Genomic DNA, 23658 nt, shown 5'->3' on the forward strand with positions numbered 1-23658 from the left:
AAGATATCGCTAGTATTCATGATCCTTTGCGGTTGCCGCGGTCGACTTGCTAAAACCTTGCTAAAACCACGTGATATCACGTGATAAGTTGTTATCGGGTATCGATTGATCAGTTGCCTCTCTCAGCAGTTGTTTACCTTGTGTTTACTATGCAATGACCATGGACCGAACGGGATCGCAATTAGAAAACATCATGCTCGAGAACCATGAAATGTTTTCATTATTCAGTAGAAAACGACATACCAATAAATATTCCAGGGTATGTCAAGTCCAACTGTTGCACAATAAAGCAATATGGTCATTCTGAAGTTTAAATTTCGTCCGCGAACCTGTCGAATTCCACTACCGTAGCGCGTAGCATACATACATTCATATCAACGGAAGTTCCACAGAAGTCGCATTTTCACGATATTCGGGCACAATTCCAAGATATTTATGGACATTTGCATAAGTTCACGATATTCGGGCATGTATGCAGTCGGTAATTTCACGATATTCGGGCACACAGAACCCTTCTCGGGCACGACATATCACATCACATGCAATCATAATTCATATCTCACTCAGTCAGAATACTGACTATATTAGGGACCTGCTTGAAAAATCCCAATTGTAAATCTAAATGGTTATTTTATTTTTGCACATGTAAACAAATGAACAATCTTTGACTTTTGGATATGGTATCAAAACATATGAATCCACGCCACGGCCAATTGTCTTATCCCTGGTCCCATCAACTTTTGAGGTGTGGTATTAATGCGGATGTCAATTGCAATCCCTCCCCCTAGTTTAATAGGGGTCCACCGCTCGGTCCGACACGCTGTTAGTCCGACAACACAAATTCCCTATACTTAGAGGTGCGTCAGTCCGAAATTGAAAAGCATGGCGCTAGTCCGAAAATAAAACCACTGCAACAGTCCGCCACGCTGCTAGTCCAAATCTGAAAGCAGTTTTCAGTCCGACACACTGTTAGTCCAAATCCAAAATACACTGCGCTAGTCCAAATTTGGAAAACACTTCTTCAGTCCAACACTGCGGTAGTCCGAAACTGAAAACCATGGCGCTAGTCCGAAACTGAAAACTACTAATGTTCGGACTAGCGCAGTGTTTTTCAAATTAGGACTAGCGCAACGGTTTTCAGTTTCGGACCAGCGCAGTGTCGGACTGAAGGAGTGTTTTCCAGATTCGGACTAGCGCAGTGTTTTTCATTTTCGGACTAGCGGCGTGTCGGACTGGCAGAGTATTTTAGATTCGGACTAGCGGCGTGTCGGACTGGTGCAGTGCATTTCAGATTAGGGGCGTGTCGGACTAGTGGAGTGTCGGACTAGCGCCCTGTACTCGTTTAATAGTACCTGGGCCAAGTGATGTAACACAGTCACAGGGCTGTCAACTTGTTAGAATTGCGGGGACATGGTCACCCGGTCAGTCCGAAACACCGTCAATCCGAACCCGTCAATCCAAAACCTCAAAAAGACGTCTTATTTTTAAAAAGGCGCCTTAATTCTAAAAAGGCGACTTAATTTAAAAAGACGTCTTATTTTTTAAAAAGGCACATTTTCAATATAAATGGCTATTTTTAACAAAAATCTCTCGTTCTAAAAATAGGTCGTCTTTTTAAATAAAAAGTCACCTTTTTTACTGAAATGGCGACTTTAAAAAAAACAGTTGCCTTTTTCTGAAATAACGTCTTAAAAAAGTTCCTTTTTTTTTTTAATTGACATTTAAAAAAAAATGAAAAGTCACCTTTTCATGAAATGATGTTCGGACTGACAGGGGTTCAGATTGACGTGTTCGGACTGACGGGGAGACCCCAGAATTGCTTGGTATGAGCCACTTTTGACTGAGACAGTTGGGCGCCCTGTGTAACAACTCCATGTGCCCCAAAAAGTCTTAGCTAGTCGCAGGTCTGAGGGGGCATGGATTGCAATTGACAGCCACATAATAAACATCAAACTTTTTTGGCAACCCATCCTAGCATGTGATGGGACATATACATAGGGAGCAAGACATTTTGAATGTTATCAGTTTTCCTCTGAAGCTTGCCTTAAAAATATTTACCCCTTTCCCAACATGATAAGTCACCCACTCAGGTTACACATATAGCATCACCCCTATCCTTGTTTGACAACAAATAGGTTACTCAATACAACACAACAGTGGCATAGCTGGGGTGGGGCACAAGCTGCCCCCTGTGCCCCCCCCCCCCCATGCTGACCACCTAATATTTAGGCTTTTTCTGTACTTCTTTGACCATTTTCTTCAAATTTCCCTATGAAAGTTGCCTTGTCCCCGCCCCTCTGAAAAAGTTTAAGCAATGCTACAAATGTACTGCAACACACTGAAAGATACGAGTGCTTCCACACTTTATATTTAATTTCTATTTTATTTTTAATGTACATGATTTTTATGCACTACAGTACAATGAATATTGTGTTAAAATGGAAAAATGAACAATTCAGTACCATATTCAACATGTTTAGAAAAATACTCATGCGAAACATTATTTTCGCATATTTGTTAAACCATTTTTTTTCATTTTCAGCCAATTTGACAAGTTGACCTCATATGAACTTTGACCTCATATGTGACCTTCAACAACATGAGGGTTCCCATAGTGCAGCTATGACTCAAGTTTGATATAAAATTGGATTGACCGAGTTTTAAAATATAGGACAAGACATAGTTGATTCAAATATTTTAAAACTCATAGCGAGACCAATAAGTATTGGGCGTAAAGCATCCAATTTTATCATTATTATGTGTTGGTTCCAATATTTCCACACACTTGGATTAAACAAAACATAATAATGGTTGCAATAGTATTTGAACTGTTCATATGTGCACATCCATATCAAAACGATGTACTTGTCGGCTGCTACATGTGTCTCATTTCAAATAATAGGAATAAATACCAGACTCATCTCAAGTGGAGGTCAATCAAATCATCCCCAAGTCACATGGTTAAAAAGGAAGCCCCGCCAGAGCATTTCTTCTGGGGTGAACCAAACCTGCCTGGTTATCAAATTAATCAGTGACAATGTTATCTCTGAATTTGATAGATGCTAATTGATGTTTTAATGTTATTACATCAATTAGCATCTGTCTGATTCAGAGATAACCTTGTCACTGATTAATTTGATAACCAGACAGGTTTGGTTCACCCCAGAAGAACTGCTCTGGCGGGGCTTCCTATTTAAGGAATGTTTACTGTATTCCTTAACCATGTGACTTGGGATGATTTGAAGTGACCTCCACTTGTGTTGAGTCTGACATGTAGCAGCTGACAAGTACATCATGTAAAGCAGCGTAGAGTCTAATGGAAGTTAATGTCCATGTATACGGGAGCGATTTCCAGTTGTGCAGTCTTTGGGAAGACTGCATCTGTTATGGTACGATGATACTTTTCGATAGTATTTTGGGGAGAGTGGATTAGGATTTCTGGTATTATCATTGGTGCTACGTTGATGGAGTTGAGGTAGTTCGCAAGCTGAAGGCGTAAAACTGGATATCCATTCTCCGGTTTACCGTTTTCCATGTGATGACGGTCTGAAGCCTCGGGCCGTTTCATGGTTTGGCAATCACCTGTGTATACAAAAAAAGAACAAAAAACAATTTAGTTAATTATAAGTATGAAAATCAAATTGCAGCACTAATTTTATACAGTCTGAACAGTTGTGGCGGCATCAGATATGTTTGCCGGAGGGGGCATATAGGGGGGGGGGACTGGAGAGGGAGATCTCCGACTGGGGGATTACCCTCCAGGCAATAAATGAATTTTGTATTTGAATGATGATTTTTTGCCCTGTTTTGTATACACATAAATTTTTAACTTCCCGGCTGAAAACACGAGTTCCAAAGGAAATTCATCAGGTGGATTATTTGTGTTTAATTTGGACAACCAATTTACATGTAGAACTTTGTTGTTGTTCGGCTCTGTCAAGTCAACATATTACAAAGGAAAAAACAATCATGTTGTTTACCCTTCCTACATGATGCAGTACATTACACCAGATTATTTTAGGATTTCACTACATTCATAACATTCCTAATTTGCATGCACCACTCGGGGTGTCATCTCATCTCAGCTCCTATAAAAGTTTTTTTTGTCAGAATTAAAAACCAACCCACAACTATTTATTCGGAAAATATTCTTTGAAGAAGAAATAATTACAACAATGGACATGAAAATACAAAGCCAACAATTAGATCACAAGCATGAAGTATGCTACGTGCAGCAATGCTACAGCTGATTTTGTCATGATGAATGATGACATAATGCACGAATATCATTCTTTGCCGGTATCCGGGAAGTCATCTCATCTCAGAAACAATAAAGGATGTACTGCAAAACATCAGAATTAAAAACCAAACCACCAAGTCAAGTATTTATTCGGAAAAAAGAAGGAAATAAAATTCATATTGCGATCGACACGGCATGTGAAAATGCAATATCCACATTCTTTACGTACACACACTGACACAGTACATGCGAATGCATGCAACCAAACACAGCCAAAGAAACTCTCTCTGACCCGCGTAACCGGGCTCAAACCAAGTAACAATCGAATATTTATGTACACAAAGACTCATACTTACCAATATAGCCCAAAACATGCGATCAAACTTGATATTTTCCCAATTTCATAGCAGATTCTGTCATTCTGATCCAGAGGAAATGTCACACTCGCTGTCCACTCGCCACTCGTGAGTTTCGTGACCTCGGGTTTGTTTACAACTTGGTAGCTAGATACAAGGGGGTGACACTAAATTCACGGTTGTTCTATTAGCAACGCAAAACCTATGAAAAATTCCGCTGGTTTACTAGCTAGAAAGTGAGGCCAGTTATCGATCCGTTATGAATAATTCATGTTCGACCCTTGGATCATGTTAATTGCTATTGGCAAATAACAACGTTGTTAGTTTTGCGAACTTTGCCTGTTCAATGAGAGTATAGCGCGCCCTCAATACATCTGGGCGCAAACCAGGCGAAAACGATCCAGTTTAATGAAATGGCGGACGGATATTCCCATCAGGCACCAGTGATATGTTTGTTTCAAAGAAAGTCTACTAATTTGATATGAAATGACATTTTGCAATAGCAAAGTCAAAATTAGGACTTGAGGTCAATAACATGAAGGAAATACGTGACAGAGGCAAGGTGTGAAACACAAGTAGTATTTGAAGTTAAAATAACCTTTGATACCCGACCTGACCTTCCATAGCTTTCCATCATGGCGCCTTATTCGTCTTTATGTATTTCTATATGCTCTCAAGTAAAATAAAATACCAATATGCACTAAGCAGACAGAATGTTACTTGGCTCCCAGCATGAATTATTGATTTTATACGGAGGTAAAGAAATACACAGTTGCCTGCAAGCCGTGCACCATACTCCAAATACTTCGGTAAATCTGAATAATGGTCACATGTAGACATATCATGTGTTCGGGAAATCACGTGGCAACATTTTAAGATTTCAGACTTGTTTACTAGTTAAATTGTCATTTGTACTGTTGATTATTTATCTTTGTTAATTAATATATCTTTTAAATGCTGATAAATCGTGGTTGGCTGCCCATATTATATGTTAAATTCAATGTTTTATGAATATAATTCTACCACGCAGAGGGGGTCACACAGCATAATTTCGCACTACACGATTTAGCTAGATTTGGAGCTCTGCACTTCAAATTCACGTCAATTTCAAAGTTTATACACTTAATATATTTAATATAATACTTATTTTTTTGTTATAACAAACTGGAACACGAAATGTACTAGCTTATTACCTATGCAGAAAGGGGATTTATACACATTCACTCAGCAATTTGACATGCCTGGCGCATCAAGACATTCTCTGTCTGGATAACATGACTGTCGCCCTCAATACGTCTGGGCGCAAATTTAAATAACAATACGCTATTTACATATGAATGCGGCTTCATGCTAATGTCTAGTGCCGCTTCCAGGCCTATTCCGTGCTAGATATCGATTGATCGCTGCATTGTATACATTTGGCTGATCCCCGTTTTATTCAGCAAATTTTGCGAAATTTGGACAACTTTCATTGACTGTTTTGCCGTCTAAACCTGAATCGTTAGTGAAAAAAATGAGCATGGACACGAAGGGGAACCACTATGAACCAGGGATCGTCTTGATTTCACTAACGATTCAGGTTTAATGCCTATATTTGAGTTCAAAGATGGGGAGTTTCAGACGGGAACACACGCAAGAGAATTCAACATCGAAGTGGTTACGTAATTCTCTTGGTTACCGGATCACGCTATTTTGATATGCCTTCAAGTGCCATATACTTTGTGTGGTGATTGTTTCGATCGTGGTTCATAACTCAAGCGCGTGATCCCGTTGACATAGTAACATTACGTAACTTCGATACTGAATAGGGTGTAATTTGAAACGCTTGCGAACACGGAGGAATTCAGAGCGAGTTCTGCTGTATGCAGGGATACTAGCGATATCTTCTCTTGTGTCACTCAAGGTTTGAAGACAATACAATGACGAGATGCTAGTGTATAGAAACGGTTTCAAGAGGGATACCATCCATGTGATATCTAAGGGAAAGAGGACGACGGGATCTGGTAATGTGCATCACCACGCATTTAGCAGCATTGAGGTGAAGTTTATTGGTGGTGCTCTACGTCCTGATTGCAACTAAGTCATCCTGAAGAATATCTTTATCATGGGGAGATGTAATAGGTCTATAAAGGACTGTGTCGTCGGCATACTGTGGAAGAGACGATGAAACAAAACAGGGAAGGTCAAGAACATGGACATTGAACAGTAGGGGGCCAATAATGGAGCCCAGTGGGACCCCAGACCTAACAAGAATCCAATCGGAGATTTTACCAAGGTATTACACCCTTTGGATTCTATTACAGAGGTACAAGGTGAACCAAAGCATTTGACCACATAGACCATATCCATGAAGCTTAGACAGAAGGAGACTATGGCTGACCTTGCCAAATACGTACACACTTTCTGCTAGTTAAATATTGTGTTGAAATATTCCCCAATTCTTGATTTGTCGGATCGCCTATCTCTTTAATAAAGATGAAAATAGTTTGAAATGGCGGCCAACGACGCACGGGGTGTCTGACATAAGAAACCTATTAAATATTATTGCATAGTTTTCAAGTTCAGTGGTTTAGAAAAAGTAGTCAAATGGTCATTCACACTCAGCTACATTCAACTTAGTTTTGCTCAACAGTCTTTCCGTCCAATGTCAGAACTACCCGAGCGTAAGCTGCTGTTTTTTTAAAAGAGGATGGCATTGATCTTACGCCCAACCCTGAATCCATCCAAAAGTGAAGACCTGAGCGCAAGAAGACCGTAAGTCCACTTGGCACCTCAATGTATAGTTACGTATAGTTTCTTAGGGTTTTATAATGTAATATGATATATGTTCCGGTGAAAACATCAAGACAGGTTGTGAAAGATTCGTTTTGGCCCCTGAACATGTATAAAACATTACCAACCTATACGAAACTAAACGTAACTTTAGTGTATACATGTTGAGATGCCAAGTGGACTTACGGTCTTCTTGTGCTCAGGTCTTCAAGTGTACATGGGCCCTTTGTAAAAGCTGAAATAGAAATGCCTCCACAATGTTTTCCTTTTGCCCATTGATTGAAGGCATGTTGGTCTATACGAACCAAAAGTGTCATTACTAATCTTGAAAAATGCATCCAGGACGTGTGTTAGTTAATGTGACATCATAACCCAATGTTACCAGGATGCTTTCACTATCGCAAACTAATCAATCTAAAACAATTGGTATATTTCCATTAATGCTTTTTTCGTGTATTGTAGACCAGAGGGCTGTCAGGAAAAAGTAAGCTCAACCAGAAATATTTGTTTTCACTCATATAACTCCAACTTGAGGTTCATATGAATACTAGCCTTCAATTTGCACCCAAATATACACTTTATAAAATAAAAATTACCTCAAAAAGGTAGAAAAAGATAAAAGATAAAAAAATTGATAACTAAAATGAAATCTAAGTTTAAAATAGCTAAAAAAGATATGTATTATGGGTGGTGCAATAATTATGTGTACCCCTGGGGGGTGAATTCTCAAAATGGTCTGCCAAAAAACGCGTCCCCCCCCCTTTGGCCATGCCAAATAATCTTTGCCCCCCCCCCCTTACACATTCAAGATTTTGGGGAACCTGAATTTAAAACCTTAAATTGTCTTATCATATAATGCGAGCGCAGCGAGCAGGAAATTTTGCATATTTGAATGTGTTCCTAACGTTTTCCTATGCCTTTTTAGGGCGTAATATAGAAACGATACCCAAAAATATCTGTGCCAAAAATTGCTTGCCCCCCCTTCGACCTGCCAAAAATCGCTTGACCCCCTTTTGACCTGCCAAAAAATGCTTGCCCCCCTTCTGGCCTGCCAAAAATCTTTGCCCCCCCCTATAATCCACCCCTGGGGTACACATAATTATTGCACCACCCCTTAGTGTGATAGCTATTGGTATTGTAATAATTGGTATTGTAAATATACGAAGGAAATCCATATTTTAATAACATTGTGTATAAGAATGACATATAATAAGAATAAAAAGGTAACTGGGCATACCTCACGAGCTTCACCTAATTTCGCGCAATGCCGCTGCAAAGTTATAACATGCCTATGGCAGCACACCACTAAATCCTTCCGCATTTGGTGTAACCCTTGATAGTCCCGGTAAACATATGTGATGCGATCAAGCAAAATCAGTCGGAAATCGGAAATATTAAATTTTCAGTTTCCTATAGGATAGTAAAAGGCATTGACAAAGCTGCATTTTGCAGCAAACCACATTGAAATTGAACAACCAGTTCCCACGGCTGTTTGATGCATATAGAATTGGCTTCATTATTAACTAAATGCAAACTATAGATGGCGCTATTTATCCTAAATCATATTTCTTTATTTGCAAGGGTTAGGTGATTAATACCACCATTAAAATAGCTGGAATAGGTGAAACAAGCAATAAGGAAATTTTATAAACATATTTTATCAAACAATATAAGGAATTATTTGGATTAAAAGCTTGAAAGGGTAATTTCCAGTAACTAAATAGCGCCACCAATTTTGGCACTAATACATACATTTTATATCCGAAAAAGCTTTTAAAAAATACTATAAAAGTGAAAATGTTTGTAAAAGAGGGGAAATTCAAGTTGAGAACGACTCAAAAGCATATGTATACATGAGCACGATATCACTTTTAGCTGTTTAAGCCTAAAATTTGGTTATACATGATATTTTGTTTGAAAACTAATAAATGATCCCATCAAACAACCGTGTTCCAAAGATATGATCAATTAAAGAGTTTCTAAAACAAAAGGAAACAAAAGGAAATCTTACCTTTGTTTGGCTATATCTCAAAATCGATATTTCCGAGTTCCGACTGATTTTGCTTGATCGCATCACATATGTCGGTAGTGAAAACAAGTGGGTGTCCCTTGGGAGCAAGATGAGTAGCCATGATTGTTTATTATAATTAAATTAAAAGATATGCAATTGATCAATGTTCAGAATATCACAAAATGGTGCATCTTGAGCTGGTCAAAAAGTTTGGCTCCCGAAACTAATCCGCGTGCGGACATGGTAAGGAGGCATTCGTGTAAGCTGAAAATAAGGGTGGCGCTGTTCAGGTCCCCGTAGCCTAAAAGTTAGTCTCAACTTGTGTAAAAAACCCCATTTTAAATTAAATTTCAATCTTTATTTAAGACATTGGTGCTACCAAAATATGAAAAATGTTTTTACATGGGGTAGAAAAACAAACTTACTTTCATGTATATTTACACGTATTTCAATGGGAGTTTATTTAGTGGTGTGCGCCCTTCGAAGACTAATTTTTTTAAGCTATGTGCATGATTGATACCTGATTTTAAGTGCCAAAAAGTTGAGATTTTTGCCTGAAACTGATCAATTTGCAAAGAAAAAATGTCTGTTTTCTATTTCCGTCTACAAATACGCCATTTTATTCTTAAACGCACCCTGAAATTTTCTTCAAAACACAAGTTCCCGTCGAATTGACAAAAAAGACCGTGCTATAGAAATTGAGCTATTTTGGCCTTAACATCATAGGAGTGGTCACTTTTGATTATCCCGGCGCAGAAAAAGTGAAACATCTTTGAAATTATATTGATGCAAAATGTAATTTTAAGAACAAAACTCATATATTAACGTTTTTAAAACAATCACTGACCCTTTAATTGGGTCGCAATAGACTTTGAAAGTCAATGCATGCTTTTTTCGTAATACACGACCCAAAATGCCGATATTTTAAAGATATCATCAAATATTCAATTCCCAAGAGAGAAATATATTAAACAATTTGAATGATGAGTTTCCTTAATTTTAGATCTTGCCACAATAATACACACAACTTGGAAATTGATCATTTTAAAGTCCCAAAATGACGTTCCATCTACCCATACCCCCAAACTTGAGATTATAGGCCTTTGGCATGTCCATTATATATACTGCATGATAAAGAGGGGGGTGGAATCCTCACATACTGTTTGTCCACCATGTCATAATTGTGTTTGTAAATATTTTTGTGAGAAATATATCACTTTTCTGATATCAACGGGAATATAAATACAGTTTAACATGGCCTACTATGTTGTTCTGGCCCTAGAATGCTCAAAAGTGCAAAAAGTAGCACATTTTTCACTAGGTGCGAACTTGTTTGAAGCGCTGTTTTAGAACTTTGGTGACTAGCAATAAAAAGAAATGAGACTTTTTTAAGATGTTTAACACTGATTCCAAAAATAAAGAAAAAGAAAAACATTTTTTTCTTAGAAGGCAGCACACCACTAAATCCTTCCGCATTTGGTGTAACCCTTGATAGTCCCGGTAAACATAGGTCGGTAGTGAAAACAAGTGGGTGTCCCTTGGGAGCAAGATGAGTAGCCATGATTGTTTATTATAATTAAATTAAAAGATATGCAATTGATCAATGTTCAGAATATCACAAAATGGTGCATCTTGATCTGGTCAAAAAGTTTGGCTCCCGAAACTAATCCGCGTGCGGACATGGTAAGGAGGCATTCGTGCAAGCTGAAAATAAGAGTGGCGCTGTTCAGGTCCCCGTAGCCTAAAAGTTAGCCTCAACTTGTGTCAAAAAACCCATTTTAAATTAGATTTCAATCTTTATTTAAGACATTGGTGCTACCAAAATATGAAAAATGGTTTTACATGGGGTAGGAAAACAAACTTACTTACGTATTTCAATGGGAGTTTATTTAATGGTGTGCGCCCCTATGCTGAGAATGGACCGTCCCATTTGTGAAAAGGTCGCGAATCGTTTTGGTGGACATAAGTTACTGTCTACATGGTCTATGAGGCAAATTGAAAAGAAATGGGGTTTCAAATTGAGCTCTGGAATTGGAAAAGCATCAATCACGTTGTGTTAAAGGGTGTGCCGACATTTTTCTTTGATGACTTTGATCAAAAAATCTGATTTTTTTTTCAAATATTGCAAAAAACAAACAAACAAACAAACAAACAAAAACAACAAAAAACACACACCTAGTCCAAGTTAGTTGATTGCAGTTTCTTTTCAACATGGATCCTTCTGGTTTGCTCAAACCCTATTGTTTCTGGTTAATGTGCGCTATAACCTTAATGCGCTGTAACCCTAATGCCATCCTTGCTTTGGGTGGTTTTCTATAATCTGCACACCTCTATTCACTGAAGGCACCAATGTCATTATGTCTAGGGTGGATTGAGGGTTAACTTTATTATGTTTTATCAGAAGTCAAATGAAGATTACATATACGCACTGTATCGAAATCCACGTTAAATATGATTTTAACGCAGTGTCATCAGCTTGCCGCTGCCTTGCTATATGAATCAGTCGTGTATGCATGGTCACTGAACTTGAGAGGCCCCATTGTTACAGGGGGAAAATGGGAAATCGTATTTATTTTGCTACCATTCGGTTAATTTAGCACCATTTGTAGATTACAGCTATTTTGATAGTCACAACACCAATCAATAATCCTATTATTGAAGTGGATAATAAGCTTCTACCTTAGATGGCTATAGAACTTTTAATAGCTCTGATCTTTGTTTGCTTTTGCTAAATCCTTTTCAAGTGGTGGGTTATTTGTATAGGTATGCATAACCAACAATTAACAATGAGAGAACCTTCTTAAACCTCGTTGACTTGGGGATGATTTGAAATGACCGCCAATTATCAGTCCCAGAACAACGCCAAATATGGATTAAAAGACCTTTGACCTTGGATGTACAACAGCATGTTATGATCTAATGGGAAACTGTGCACATCAACAAACACCATTTCTATCAAAAGGCAACAGCCGATATAATTTGAAACCACATAAATTACTAGAGTTGGTTCTTCTCTTGGATTTGGACCAAGCTTTAGAATATCGAATGTTGCGTTTTGAAATAAAACAAACCAGAAATTTATCACCCATTGTAAAAGATATGGCACATGTACCGAATACATGTACATACATTGGATGACCTTGTGGATTTCCTGGCCCAGCCATGCTAACCACATAAGGAGATTATACGATTAACCTAGTGCAGCTATTGTCATAGCAGGGTATTATTATGTAATACTCCTGATCCATATTTGGCGTTCTCTTGGACTGATTATGACTGTTTGATATTTATTGCCAGCAATGTGGAAAAAGAGACACACATAGAAACGTAAAAAGCTATAATTTTGTTGAAGGAGCAAAGTTTAACTAACCATAACTCCGCTTCTGGATATCGTTTGAAGTCAAATGATATACCATTTCTAAGTTTATGATGTTTATTTTTAAACACGAAATAAAACAAAATTGACCGGGGGAGGAATTTACGGCTCATTCGCCGTGGACGGTCATATATGACTGGATATCATTTTGGGTTTATCCTTAGTGTAAGAGAGCACGAAATACTAACAGGATTAGAGTTAGGGTTATAATTTCGGCGTAGGGTTAGGGTAACGGTTAGGGTTAGGATAAAGGTTAGGGTTAGGGTTAGGATTAGAGTTGGGATTTGTTTGATATTCTCTTACACGAAGGATACACCTAATTTTGTTGGCGTGCAAACAGTCCTGTACAATGATTTTATATAGTCAATAATATATTATCGAGTAGAGCTCATGGAGGCAGCCATTAGCAGACCACCGATTTTCAGATGGCTGGATGATTTTCAGCTGCACACACAAATGAATAGGATAATTTTGAAAATGAATCATGACTTTTTGATAAACCGCTTACGGCAAAAATTCTGAGCACTGGGGATTCTAAATTTCACATACAATGCACAAAACAATATTTGTAAAATCTTTGTCGAGAGATTAAAAAAGTTATCGAGAGAAGTTTCTGTAATATTGTTTTAAATTCGCACAAAATACAATTTTCTAAGCAGAAAAATGGCCACAGTTCCTATCTTGCCATTGAAAACTACAGGAAGACCACCCGCAGAGCTTCAAGCCACTTGTCAGACATCCTAGCGCCAACTGCAAATGGCTGCGCCCATGTGATGTATGTCGATAATATAATATCGACTTTATAAAATCATTGTACAGGACTGGCAAATGACAAAAACAATGCACGCGCCCTTTAATTTTTTCACCGGAACAATGCACGGACCCGATTGGGAAGTGTATATGGTTTAGTCCATCTAGAAGGACTATAATCTGTCTAGAAGGACTTATTGTAATAGGAACACATTAAAGGACAGGGGCATTGAGTTTTATCATTTGCACGTCAACAAAGTACTATAAGTCATTAACCTCGTTCATAAACATCGTAAAACCATCGTTGTTATAAACGTATTTGTCATTAAAGAATATAAAAATTATCCAAAACAAAAAGCAATATAAGAATACACAAATCGGAAGCCCAGAAAGGACCAAGGCTCCAGTGGCGTAGCGTCATAGGGGCACCCCCATCAGACCTGGTGCCCCCCAAATCATGGTCGGCGCCCCACCCCCACCCCAATCGGATGACTCACGCTACGCCACTGCAAGACTTGTGGATATTAATACCGCAGGGAATAGGGGGTATAATAATTTTTGTTTTCCAAGAGTGACTAGGCAAACTTTGGTATAATCTTGCTTCCAACAGCAACTACATCGAAGATCTGCTGTGATTGACGGGGCATACCATTTTCCACTCCCCAAAAGACATTCTTGATATCTTCCACGGCAAGATCCTTGTCAGCCAATGGCCTTGCGTAAGCTACAGCCACGAGAGCCAGCCCGATGATGAGCAAAAGTGTCTTAGACGCCATTTCCCTAATAAAAATACAATGTGATACGTATCTATTCATTCTGTGAACGGATTGTGAGTTTGTGACAGTAAGTTTGTGACGTTTTTGTAAAACAAAAACAAAAAACACACAAACAACAAACAAACGAGTAAATATGAATGTATGGGCAGCGTTCGAAATAGGGCCGGTCAGCCGGCCATTGGCCTGTAACTTTTTGGCCTGGCCGGTAACTTTTCTGACTGGCATCTAGTTGCCGGCCCGGCTGGCCGGTAACTTTTTAAAGTCAAGCCCGGCTGGCCTGTAACTTTTGAGGCATATTTCGAACACTGTGTATGGGCATCGTTTAGTGCCAATAACACTTGTAGGAGCTTGTAGCTGGACAAGCCAAACGATCGATGACGTCCTATAAACGAAACTAGTTTTCGTTTCTCGGCCGACCCCCTCCCTCCCTCCCTGCCAGAAACGTAATCCTGAAATGTTGAAAAATTGCCGGGTTTTTTATATATTTTACAAGGAATTAAACTAGATGGGCATAATGGGTTACCCTTATAATGTAGTAACGCTGTGGATGGTAAATAAAGTTCCGGCATTTCCACAAAAGTAAAGACCTTTCTTACACTTTCTAACCTATATAATAAAACATAAAAAATACCATGATAACTATTAAATTGAACTACAACTTTGAACTTCTTGATTTGCCATTGTGTAGGTATAATTAGTGTCTGGAAAAAGGTGATACTAAAGCACAACATGTTATGATGTTATACGAGTATACCTAAACTGGCCTCAAAAAGAAACTTACAATTTTTCTCAAGGTCATATCGTAAAATCCTGTCCATAAAAATGCACTAAAATTGCACACAGGATTACCTCAATACTCTACTCTAAACACTTGTCGGTAACCAAACAGTTGTCCAACTGACACAACAGCAAAATACACTGAAATGGAACAGCTTCCTGGACCACATTCACAGCCAAATAATTGGCACTCAACACAAGAAATCTGTGAGTAAGTGGAATAGTGTGTAACAAGACCTGTTTCTTGAAGGAAGTGTGTGACACGCAGAAGCAGCCCCGTTCCACACTATTCCACTTTAATAATCTTTGGAAATAATCACCTGACATTCTCACAGATTTCTTTTGCCAATTATTTGTCTGTGAATGTGGTCCAGGAAGCTGTTCCGTGTCAGTGAATATTGCTATTGTGTCAGTTGGACAGCTGCTTGGTTACTGACATGTGTTTAGAGTAGATTATTGAAGTAATCCTGTGTGTAATTTTTGTTCATTTTTATGGACAGGATTTTAAGATATGACATTGTGAAAAATTATAAGTTTCTTTTTGAGGCCAGTTTATATTGATAGGGGCCCAGCAAACACAAAATGTTTTCGACATCATTCGCAAAAGGTTATAAAAGGTTGCCAGAAAACGTCTAAATGTCTGGTTATATAAAGGGTACATTAATGGTATAAAACGTTTTCATAACATTAAATAACATTTGTTGGTAACTTACTGCACAGCAAACACAAATGTTTTACAGAAAACATTTAAATGTCGGGTATAAAAACGTTTTAATAACATTCCAAAAACATTTTTGAAAACTTGGTACAAATCATTCTAAACAGAATGTTATTTTGGGGTTGAAAAATATTTTGCAAAAAATGTTTGCCCAAAATATTTACAATAACGTTTTAAAAATGTTTTCACGACCTTTATATAACCCGACATTTAAATGTTATTAAAACGTTTTGTAAAAAAACATTTTAAGAATATATCTGTGTTTGCTGGGTGCAAATATTTAAACATAATGTTATTTAAGTGTTGACCAAATATTGGCCAAAAATGTTTGCAAAAATAGTTTACAAAAACATTTTAAAAATATTGTTGTAGTGTGTTTTCATACAAAACGTTTTAAAACGATTTCATGACCTTTATATAACCCAACAATTTAATGTTAATAAAACGTTTTTACCTAAACCAAACCCCAAAATATAACTTTTTTAAAAACGTTTTTGTGTTTGCTGGGGGATGGCTGCTTTGAGATTTCTGTTTTAGGTTTCCGCTTTTTAGATTTCCATGGGGCTAAAAAGCGGGGTTCCAAAACAACCATCCCTATCAGGCGCGTATCCACGATTTCCGCGATTGGGTCTTGTAATACTATCATTCAAACCGTGGGGCAGGTCCTACTAACAGGCCCGGAATATTTAGCAGACGTTCTTTGTGGCATTTTTGTTTATTTTGGCCACAATCAAAAGCCATAAATTTCAGACCGGAATATCGGACTCTTTTTAGTTTGATAGTAGTTTTAGAGGCGATATACGAATACAATGTAGTCTACACTATGCTTATAATGTGACGTGTCATGTCAAAAGGAGACACTTTTGGGCAGGATCGTAAATGGAGAAATAGCCAAAAATCTGCCTGGGGTGATTTTTTCACAATTTGGGTTTGTTGTGAATTTGTGATGTTATTAATGTTAAAAATATTGTCTGATAGTTTCAGACCGGAATATAACTGGCCTCTTGTATTTTTGAGACATTTTTCAAGGTAATTCCTACTCTCAACATTGTCAATAATATTTTTTAAGGCCGATATCTCAATTTCCAATTTCATAATACATTACCATAAGTTACGAACTCAATATCTTCGTTTAAGAGTGTCCGATTTCAATGGGGAAAACGCCGTTGAGGAGCAAAATATCTCTATTATTTAAGATATGTAAAAACCTCAAAATTGATAACCTGCCCAAAAATGTCTCCTTTTGACATGACACGTCACATATGTATTTAAATCATTGAATTATATTATGTATCATGCATCTGCATAATAAAATAAAACTGCAACTGAAACTGATTTCTATAGGTTTCAGATTTTCTGTGGTTTTAAATTCCTATAAAATATAATCAAATATAGTCATTTGTACAAAATTGAATACCGTAGGTTAAGGGGGGTACTACACCCCTCGATAAATTTGTGTCTATTTTGCATTTTTCTCAAAAACTAATAACACAGTGGTAACAAAAGTTATGTATATTATAGGGCAAGGAATCCAATTACTACACTGGAATTTCAGTGACCCAAGACAAGCAGTTTGTTATTTATGATCAGAAATAAGGTACCGCTATCATATATACTGAACCGCTTGTCTTGAGTCACTGACATTTCAGCGTAGTAATTGGATACCTTGCCCCAATAATATACATAACTTTTGTTACCAGTTTGTAACTATTTTTTGAGAAAAATGCAAAAATAGTCACAAATTTACCACATGGGTCATATGTATAATGAACAGATCGCGTGAGATATAGCTCAAGGGGTCATTGAATCCCCAGATTGGATCAGCATAACAATAACAGATTTCGTGTTATTGTCATAAAACAAATGACCATGAAACTAGGACAAATAAACTGATGAATACGGACAAAAGTTTGCAGTATTTTAGAGGTGAATTTTAAAAATTTAATAAACAGCAAGTTGGAAAAGCAAACAATCGTTGCTTGGAAGATGGTTAAGCAGATATTAAGGGGATGTGCAATAATTATGAGCCCCTGTGGAGGGCAAAATTTCCAAACGGCGTGCCATAAAATGCTCGCCCTCCTCCTTCGGCCTGCCAAAATCGCCCCCCCCTTCACGGCCTGCCAAAAATCCCCCTCCCTGCACATGTCAACTTTTTGGGATCCCAATTTGCAAACCTTAAATGGTCTAGATAATTATATAGGCCAATTGCAAGCGCAGAGAGCAGGTAAATTTGCATATTCAAGCGTTACGTACTTTTTTTTCTAAGCCTTTTTAGAGCGTTCTATTTAAAAGGCGCCCCATGAATGTATGTCAAAAATTGCTTGCCCCCTCTCAGTCTCCAAAACTTGCTTGCACCCCCACTTTCGGCTGGCCAAAAATGTCTTCCCTCCAAGTTTACCCTCCCCCAGGGCTCATAATAATATTATTGTACAGCGCCGAAAATCTTTTATTCCTATGTACCTCCTGTAACTATTTATACCGGTTTGCGGTACCCATGATTACTTTTGTACTGATATTTTTACTGTATACAAGTCATATTAATCACTTCTTTGAATATTTAGCAAAATGAAATTCAGATTCAGGGGCGCACAGAGCCAGAGGTGCAAAATTTTCCAATAGTCCCTCTGATACGCTGCTAAAATGAATTTACCTGGATAAAATGCGCTGAGAGCGCACAAATTTGGCAATTTTAATGCTGAAATGGGCCATAGTGAGGACAATTGTGGCCTAAAGCCGGGTGAAAGGAAGTTAAACATTACAACTTTTGATCAATTTTGTCCCGGTGTTTCTTTATTATAACTGCGGCAGGTCCCGGACAGAACCTGAATCCAGTCAGAAGCTATCTCATTGGGCGATGAAAATATAATACGGAAAACATAGAAATATCCAAAACTATGGAACATAGGCCAAAATCCAAAATGGCCGCCGCCACCATTTAACGAGACGTAAACTCAGATATGGCAGTCTAAACCCCAGATAAGGGTTTAGACTGCCATATCTGAGTTTACGTCTCTTATCTGGGGTTAAGGCGCCTTATCTTGGGTTTAGATGTCTTATCTGAGGTTTACGACCCTTAACTGGGGTTAACGACCCTTATCTAGAGTTAATGCACCTTATGTGGGGTTTAATGCCTTATCTTAGTTTTATGTTCCTCATTTAGGGTTAAAGCGCCTTATTTGGGGTTTGGACTGCTTTATCGGCGGTCTACGTCCCTTATCTGGGGTTACGGCGCATTATCTGGGGTTTAGATACCTTATTTGGGTTTAGACTGCGATATGCTAAGGTTAAGGCATCTTAGCCACAGGTAAGGAACGTAAACCCAGGATAAGGCCGTCTAAACCACAGGTAAGGCGCCTTATCCCTAGATAAGGGATGTAAACCCAAGATAAGGCAGTTTAAATCCCATATAAGGGACATGAACCCCAGATAAGGCGGAAATGACACACTTATGCTTCTGCTCTCATTCAAAAATCACATTTACGCTCTACCAAATAGGGGCCATCTTGGATTTCTGGGCAAAAATTAAGTTATTACGTCAAATTAATGTCAGATTCGGATTTCTTGGGGTCGACTTACCGGAAAAAGTGTCTTTGTACACGATTTTAGGTAATCTGGTTCAAAACTCCCAGATAGCATGGCAATGGTGGCCCAATGAAGGGCCAATGTTTGAGTTCAATTGGCCCAACATTGGCTGACAGTATTGGGCCAATCATGTTTTGCTCATGGGCCCAAGGTTGGCTCAATATTGGGCTTGGGCCAATGTTGGCCCCAGCTTGGCCCAAACCTTGTCACAGTTATTGAACCAACATTGGGCCTGTACCTATTTCTCATTGGCAAACAATTGGCTGCCAATGTTTTAACAATATGTAATTTTAGTATTGGGCCAATATTGATGCAATGGATTACTTTAATTATTATCTCGGGAAAAGACGATATGTATAATCTCTTGCCCGTTTCGCGGTAAGAGAGGAACTATACGACTCATCACCGTGGTGTTGAATAGCCATCAAGAGTATTTAATAGCATGGTGACACGTACTTTAGAAATTATCTTTAAAAGTATGGTCTTAGAATTGAAATTGCCGAAAATTCATGTGTATTTTCTTTAAAATAAATAATCCGTGGTGTTAAATAGCGTTTGCCCTGCGTTTTATCATCCGTGGTTTTGTTCCCTATTATTTCAACTTAGTATAATATTTAGGATTTAAATAAGGTCTTCCAAACACCAGAGATGCATCGTTCGAGTCCGGACTCGGACTCGAGTCCGGACTCGAGTCCACTTTTTGTTGGACTCGGACTTGGCTCGGACTCGGACACAAAAAGACTCGGCTCGGCTCGGACTCGGACACAAAAGGACTCGGACTCGAAGGCGAGTCCGGTCCGAGTCCAGTCCAATGTCCAAATCTATGTAAAATGTGAAAATGATTATCTAAAAATGTAAAAATAGATATCAAATTTGTTGACTTTACTTATTTGGCCATTTTCCAAATTAATTGGGGCTGTCAAATCTGTGACCTGTTATTATTCCTACATATCCACCAAATTATTTAGATATATCTGTCACTTAGCAGAATCAAATTTTTGTTATCATTTAAAATGAAATAATTGACGATTAATCAAATGCATAATTTTATTAAATATTTGGACTGTATAAAAATTTATACAATGTAAGACTTCTTTCATGGAACTTTCCAATCCATTAAGCTCTTGAAAGAGAAACATGCACACTGGACCATACATCTCAGCTCCCACATGACATTTGTGTGGGCCAATTTTGAAAATATGTTTAGAATTATAAAGGTGAATTTCTGTTAGTATTATTATTATTATAATGATGATGATGTTAATTTTCTATAATGTATTTGAATATATTGCAATTCATTTACATGTAATACTGCACACAGCGTATAGGTATGCCAGGCAAACCTATCTGCTAGTCAGCCAAATTCGCCTAGAACACAATACATATTTACATAGAAATTTAACTAACAGGTAGGTCAAGGAAACCTACATAAATACTAGTATGTTGTCTTTACTTCACTTGACCCAAATATATGATTTTTTAGGGCGATGAGACACTCGCACATGGAATTTTAGAGGGATTTTGACCCAGATTTTGATAGCAGTTCCACATAGAAAAGCTGCTATCATCATGAGACTAAGATCTAGAAACACCACCGAAATCCCAGACAAACTAGTACCTAGACCAGTGACTTTGACTCGCGTAGTGAAGCCGACACTGCTTAGCAACGACTTGAACAAGGACGCATACCCGGACGCAAGCAAGCAGATAATGTTCTCGTCTACAGAACATGTTGCATTTGACGCGGGTGATAACGGCGCAGTAACCACGCAACCGAGAGCGTCAGAATATACGCAATTATCTCCTCGCCTAGTAACCCCGTCAATATCACCTTGGATACGGGGCTTCACCTCCCGCTGTGGTAAGGGATGGGCAGTCATAGGTCTAGGTGGTATGTCTATGACCGAAATACGGTTTTGTTAGCTGAATATTTTTGATGAAAGTCAATCTTTGACAAGATGTAAATTTGCTACGGAAAGTGCTATGAGAAAACGGTTTTCAGTTGTGACTTTCTTTACTCAAGAGCTTTAATTTGATATATAAAATGATGCAGTTTGATGGCAAATTTGAATTTACCTGGCATACCTACAGCCTTGTCCCTAGGCGCAATTAAGTTAACTGTGAGTTTACATGTAGTGTGCTACACACACACACACAAAATACCCCCACATGCCTGATACAGGTACTAGGTGGTCTGATCTATGGTCTGATACATTTAGTAACCTGTTCATGGACATGGCTTTTAAAGAAAGTGTGTACAGTTGGTTGGTTGAGTCAACAGTGTTGGTGGGGTTTGGTAGAGTGGTGTGTGGTGTGATGCAGTGAGTGACCTTCTCATCACATTAACAATTTTATCATCAAAATGCCATAAAATTATGCGGAAACTTTAAAATTGACCTTTTTCAGCAAATTTGTATTGTAAATTTTTCAAATAAGAAATAAATTATAAAATTTTGCTCCATTTTTGCAAATAATGACCCATTTTTTCAAAATGTTGCACCAAATGACCCCTTCTTTCAAAATTTTATACCCAATTACCCCTTTTTCATTTTGTTATACCCAAACTAAGCAATGCCAATAGGTAGATACCTGTCACATTAAAGTTGAATGACCCCCCCCCCCACCACCACCACCGGGCATGGACTCTCACCCCGAGTCCGGACTCGAGCCGGACTCGAGTCCGGACTCGGGTCTTATTTTTGTTAGACTCGGACTTGGCTCGGACTCGGCACCCCTGGACTTGGACTCGAGTCCGGACTCGGACACAAAAGGACTCGGACTTGGCTCGGACTCGGATACAAATGGACTCGGCTCGGCTCGGACTCGGACAAGCTGGACTCGGGTACAAGTCTGCCAAACACTAGTACTCATCACAATAATTATTTGTTACCATATTGTTACCCAATTTGTTACCGAAATTGGTGTGATAACCTATATTGGCTGCCAACATGATGCCAATGTAAAAATTGCCAATTGAAAGCCAAGATTGGCCCAATATTATATACTGATCAAACGATATATAAAAGGCCAACATTAAACCAATGATTGGTTTATTATTGGCCAGAGATCAGCTGCCAATGAATGGTGAGCCAATATTGGCCTAATATTATATACTGATGTAATGCCAATGCAACTTTTTGCCAATATTGGCCCAATAAGTATATGTTATCTGGGCTTATTTTTTTCAAGATGGCGCCGACGGCTACCATCTTGGATTTCTGGGTAAATATGAGTTCGTAATGTCAAAGTAATGTCAAATTTGAAATCCTTGTGGTCGACTTATCCAAAAAAGTGTCTTGTTTCTAACATTTCGATTTTGAAGCCATTTTTCAAACGTCACCACGGTCAAGGTCAAGTCATATATTGAGATGGGTTTGTGTATGTGATGTGTGTTTGGATCTATACGTCACATTAGTGGGTATAAGATACCCTCAATGTATCTCCGGGGGTGGGGAAAGCTATTAATGTAACCGCACAAAAGATGACCACCCGGCCCCCTCCTCACATATCTGAAGGTAGGGGTCATAATTGACCTCCCTTACTAGTGCAACATAATGCATAATGCATTTAATGATCATGACCCCTACAATCAGGGAAACGAGGAGGGGCCGGGTGGTCATCTTTTGTACGGTTACATTAATGACTTTCCCCACCTCCAGAGATACATTGAGGGCATTTAATATTCACTAATGTGACGTATAGACCCACACAGACATCACATACACAAACCCACCACAATATGTGACTTGACCTTGACCGTGGTGACGTTTGAAAAATGGCTTCAAAATCGAAATTTTGGCCTCCATTTTCCTCCCTCTCCCTCACGATGTGGGTGATGGCGGATATTTGTAATGAGTGAATTTTGTCGGCAGCTTAGTGAACAAGTGATGTAATGAAAGATCAAGCACAATATTATTATTATCAATATTATTATTATCATATCCAATGTTTTCAAACATGCTGATTCTATTCAACTGATTCTTTTGAGGAGTGTATTTAACTAAAAAGTTCTTTCATTAAGGGTACTACACCCTGCCCAATTTGTGCCTATTTTTGCATTTTTTCTCAAAAATTATAGCGCATTGGTGACAAGTAAGATATGTATCTTATAGGGACAAGGACTACAACTACTGCACTGAAAGTTTTATTTCAGCACAGACAACAGTTGTGGAGTTACAGTCAAAAATGAGGGAAAACCAATATTTGATCAATAAATCAATAACTACTTGCCTTGAGTTGCTGAATTTTCAGTGCAGTAATTGTAGTCCTTGCCCTATAATATACATATCTTACCTGTCAC

At 38.3% G+C, this 23658-nt stretch overlaps 1 pseudogene; it reads right to left on the bottom strand.

The window, feature by feature from the left end:
• Window positions 1–19677: 19677 nt before the first annotated feature.
• LOC140140175 (small nucleolar RNA U3) lies at window positions 19678–19844 on the bottom strand (annotated as a pseudogene).
• Between the last annotated feature and the right edge of the window lie 3814 nt (window positions 19845–23658).

Source organism: Amphiura filiformis, chromosome 18 (assembly GCF_039555335.1).
Source record: "Amphiura filiformis chromosome 18, Afil_fr2py, whole genome shotgun sequence".
Lineage (NCBI taxonomy): Eukaryota > Metazoa > Echinodermata > Ophiuroidea > Amphilepidida > Amphiuridae > Amphiura > Amphiura filiformis.